We start from the raw sequence: 4,932 nt of genomic DNA on the forward strand, positions 1-4,932 counted from the left end.
GGGTGCTATCTCTAAATGACAATGTCCAACCTACATCCATCTTGATGGCACCCAAATCTCTGTGTGATCTCCCTGCTTGGATGGCAAGTCATCTGGTGGATTTTTTCCGTCAAGAGGAAGCTGATCAAGAGGGAGAGTTGTTTTATTGTACCGGCTAGCAGTAAAGTTTATTGTCTGGAGCCATAAAATTGCATTAGGTTATCAACGTTTTCAGCGAAAAAGAAAACCACAGCTCAAGTCCCTGGTAAGGCAACAGCTTGATTCTGGGATATGTATGAAGTGCTCGCTATGTCATCTGTCATGCAGGTTTGCTGGATGTTACAGTCTGCTAGTCGCCATGATGAGTTGTGACTTTGAGCTTTTTAATTAACCTTTTTGGCCATTTTCAAACCAGTTTGTGCAATAACATTTGGTGTTGCATTGTGCAAATTAGTGGACCCCTCCTGCTATCCAGAAGACGGTGATCATGGCAACAGCTCAATGGTCTTCATTTACTTGCACTTTAATCTGTAGTTCAGCAGATTGTTTTTTCCACAGTCCACTTGCTTTTGAAGCCTGGGTAGCTCAGTTGGTAGAGCATCAGACTTTTAATCTGAGGGTCCAGGGTTCAAGTCCCTGTTCAGGTGTAGAGTTGCACATTCTGCTAGATGAGTTGTCCATTTGACATGCTTGTAGGACATGGACAAATTCAGACACTATCATATCATGTGTGTTCCATGCGCAAGTCTTAAAAAGAATGTGATGTTTCAAGCAGGTTTGTATCATAACAATGTTGCTTGGTAAGTCTAAATGACAATGGGCAACCTACATCCATCTTGCTAGCACCCAAATCTCTGTACTCATCTCCCTGCTTGGATAGTATGTCCAAGGACATACCATATGTTCTATAACCCTTTTTGGTTTGCTACCACTCTTAAATAATTCCTTCATTGTAGCAATCTCAGAAATAACCAAAGAATGACAAATTTCATTCATGTGCTTGTGGTTCAACCACCTTTCACTGTATTTTTAGCAGCAGCAGTAGTGTTTTTGTTTTTTTAAAACACCTGCCCGTGTGAGGGTTGAACTCACAACCTTCAGATTATGAGACTGACGCGCTGCTACTGCGCCAACGAGGCTACAAAAGGCATTGCAAGGGTGGGAAAATCTCAGAAAAACTAACAATTTGGTCGTCAATCTTAATAAAAACAATGTATGTGGAAACCTATGTCTCACACAAAGGCTAAGATCAACACTAGATGCTTTGTCATGACCCATGAAAAGGGGAGACAAAAGACTGTGTGCAAAGGTTGTATACATGTATGCATGGTGTATGCATGGATGAGTGTGAGGTATGGTGTCAGCGATTTATGCTGGACAGTGTAAAACTAACAAAGGTGAGCGGGAGAGGTGCTGGACTGAGAGACCTCTAGGGCAATCACAGATGCACAACCAATAATAAAACAACTGAGTGAATGTGTTCAGAAATGAAGAACATTGTTCAGAAAGCTTAATGAAGCTTCATTTGACCATAACTATTAACCAGTGAAACTGGGTAAAAGGTATGAGGTACTCCTGCATAGCTAGCCAGTGATTTACCTCCTGTAGATGGTGGTCGGCATGCCAACGAGGCTTGGAAATTTGCAGATGGTGATTCAGAGGAGATGTAACAGTTTAAAGTTTAAAGTAACTTAATTTTCTAAATTGTCCACCTACAGTGCCAACGAGAGCTCTTCTCTAATATTACCGGGTACGCAATAGCTATTCAACTTTAGAAGGTATTGTTGATCTCAGAAACAACGATAGACAGCCACCATCTTATCACAACGCCCATGTTTGTGTTTCTTCAAAGTTTGCAAAAACATTCATCTGAACTCGCAAATCAATTGATGAGATTTTGGAGGTCAAAGGTCAATGTCAAGGTGACTCTGCCTCATGTCTGTCCATCCAATTCTTGTGAATGCAATATCCCTGAACGCCTAGAGGGAAGACCTTTAAATTTGGCATACATAACCACTAGGAGTCGCGGATGAACTGATTTCGATTTGGAGGTCAAAGGTCAAGGTTACTGTTTCATTTCATTTCTCCTGACCTGGTGAGCTTTGGAGATGTAAATTGGGGTTCAAGTCCCATCTGGGGTGAATTTCAGCAGATTGGCACATGGAAGCGTCCTGGGCCTCTGACCTAGAGGTTGATGGATTGAAACCATCCTCTGCTAACGCTGATTTCCATGGTAAGGTGAATCATGATATAAATGCTGGAAAAGTTGTTGACAGCCATAAAAAGTGGCAAGTCATGTTCTGGCAGATTAAAAAATTGACATCCACTACCCTGTCAGGATCCTGTAGTAATGTGGTTGGACTGTTTAAAGGTTTTGATCATATCCATCGGTTGCATGGATGGGACATCAATACCCCGGTTCTATCACCTGATCGCTGTCTTGTCTTTGTCGCTCAACGACTATTTGGGCTCACACCTTAACACACCCTGAAGCATCTCAGCCTAAAATCACGCTGCACCTCAAAGGACTCTCAAGCACTCCCAGCTGTGCTTTTGCAGAAGAGTGCCTTGTTTTCTTTTAGCTTGGGAAAAGGCTTTAGCTTATGACAAGGTAAACAGATTGCACCATTGTGCTACTCATTAGTGGGTCCACTTCAGTTATGTATTGAAGCACATCCTTAGAGCTAATGGCCCTCATTTATTAACCTAACGTACGACAGGCTTCACGTGAGATTCATGAAACGTTCGTATCACACCAATCAGAGCGTAAGAATGATCGTGCATTGATAAATGCAGCGGCTAGAAACGATTGTAATTTAAATATCACGCCCCTATATTCTCAGTTTTGAGGCCTCGCCTCTATTATTTATGACATGGCCAGACATAATCCGGCTAAGAAGCGGCACTTTTCAGAGGTGGGGATTTAAAGCCTGACATCCCAGGTGCTCTGGTGCAGCCAGATACCACCAGGCCCAGGGGAATATGCCGCCTAAGAAAAATTCAATCCTACCCGATGAGAAGAATAAACATTGTGAAAATAACGAAAATATGAATACATTAAACATATACGGGCATTGAACATATTGCTGCAGTCTCAGTCTTTGGATGGTATAGGTAGCGCCCCGTCAGACATGTCATGATATAGCAGGTTCTCATGATTGAGAACCTACTATATCATGACATGTTTAATTTACTATATAATAATTTTTGAGACAGGTCCTACTGAAGATCTGTTGGATCAGTCAGGATGGCCGAGCGGCCCAAGGCGCTGCGTTCAGGTCGCAGTCTCCACTGGAGGTGTGGTTCAAATCCCACTTCTGACAACTAGTATTTTCATTTGGAACTAATGTCTAAGAGTTGATATTGGGAATAAAGAACTTAGCAGTTCTTTGTATTTAAGAGGACATGAATGTGCATGAGAAACGCAATTCCAAGTGCAGCGTTTTGTGAGCGTCTTTATTGTCAACACATGTAAAGTTCCTTAGGGGCCCGTAGTGGATGAAATGGTAAAACATTTGGCCCTGGATGCATAGAATTCCTGCCATATTGAGCGACAAAGTTTGGGTGTCCTGAAAAAAGGGTCTTGAACTCTATCTCGCCGACCTCTCTTTTTTTACTGTTTCTTGTTATGTCACGGCAAGAAGTATTATGCTTTTGAGTCGTTTGTCCATCTCTACATCAGAATCAGAAATAAAAAAACATCAGACATATGCAGTCTCTGTGGCGCAATAGGTCAGCGCAGTCGGCTGTTAACCGAAAGGATGGTGGTTCAAGTCCACCCAGGGACGTTTGTTGCTTAAATAATCTGGAGTGAGCCAACTCTGGGATTTATCCTTCTTCAGGGACTATAGAGCAGCCCAAAGATAACCCAAAGCCTTATGTCTATCAGAAGATACAGTTCTGGAAACCATGTACATAGTCATCTTTACAGTCATCAGAGATGGGAAGTAACGAAGTACAAATGCTTTGTTAACAAAATAACGAAGTACAAACACTTCATTACTGTACTCAAGTAGATTTTGCGGATATTTTACTTTACTCTTTATTTTTTTGGCGACTTTTTACTTTTACTCCTTACATTTTACCACAATATCGGTACTTTCTACTCCCTACATTTTACAAAATTGGCTTGTTACTTTAGTTTTGTGCTAAAGGTTGTCTATCAGGTGTGATTGTGAGTCCATGTCGGAGAATAGCGCGGACACGCGCCTCACACCACGAGCAGGCGCGCACGGCACACGGAGACAAAAGTGAGAGAAAAGAAAAAGAGACTAGCTGTCTGGAGGATAACCAGTTGAGATCGTGTGCGTCTTTGAGAACTGTAAGTCATAGAACTGATGTTGTCAGTTCATGTAAGCCTGTTGTTGAATTGGTCTGTAGTTCTGGTACATTTAAAAGTTACCTTGTTTACGTTCTTCTACTGTTGGCTAGGATACACCTGGCTGTTGATTCGATATAATGGCGATTGTTGAACATCCTTGCTCATTAAGATAATGTAATTAGTAGTTGGTTTATTGTTATTATTTACTAGCATATATGATTCCTATACATTGTGTATGGTAGCCTTTACAATGTTGTTTATTTCATTTATTACCACACACACATTCATAGCAGAGCTGCCCCCCCCCCATGTTTATACTGATGATTGATTGTAATAAATCAACAGAGAGAAGTTGTCTCCGTCTGTGTTTTAACAGACACACCTGGGCCGAAGTTGGAAACCACAATTAGCTTTAAATCCAGTTCTAATCTAGTCCTCACTAAATTTCAAATAATTTCCCTGGAGTTACCATTATTTAAAAAAAAATGTAATCTAATTAAATTGGAACATACACAGACTTCTCACAAAATCACACTTGAATTCATATCTTGCTACTCGGTCAGAATCTTATTAACCTGGAGTCCCAGTCTCTGTCAATATAAATAGGCTATATGTTTATATACAGTCCCTGA

The 4,932-nt window shown here is 41.2% G+C and overlaps 2 non-coding genes across 2 annotated transcripts; both read left to right on the top strand.

Annotated features, from left to right (window-relative positions):
• Positions 1 to 553: 553 nt before the first annotated feature.
• Positions 554 to 626, top strand: trnak-uuu (transfer RNA lysine (anticodon UUU)). The gene has a single exon. It is a non-coding gene; the product is annotated as a tRNA-Lys (tRNA).
• A 3,067-nt stretch (positions 627 to 3,693) lies between these two features.
• On the top strand, positions 3,694 to 3,767 carry trnan-guu (transfer RNA asparagine (anticodon GUU)). Its single transcript has one exon. It is a non-coding gene; the product is annotated as a tRNA-Asn (tRNA).
• Positions 3,768 to 4,932: the final 1,165 nt, after the last annotated feature.

This window comes from Etheostoma spectabile, unplaced genomic scaffold (genome assembly GCF_008692095.1).
Source record: "Etheostoma spectabile isolate EspeVRDwgs_2016 unplaced genomic scaffold, UIUC_Espe_1.0 scaffold00018493, whole genome shotgun sequence".
Classification (NCBI taxonomy): domain Eukaryota; kingdom Metazoa; phylum Chordata; class Actinopteri; order Perciformes; family Percidae; genus Etheostoma; species Etheostoma spectabile.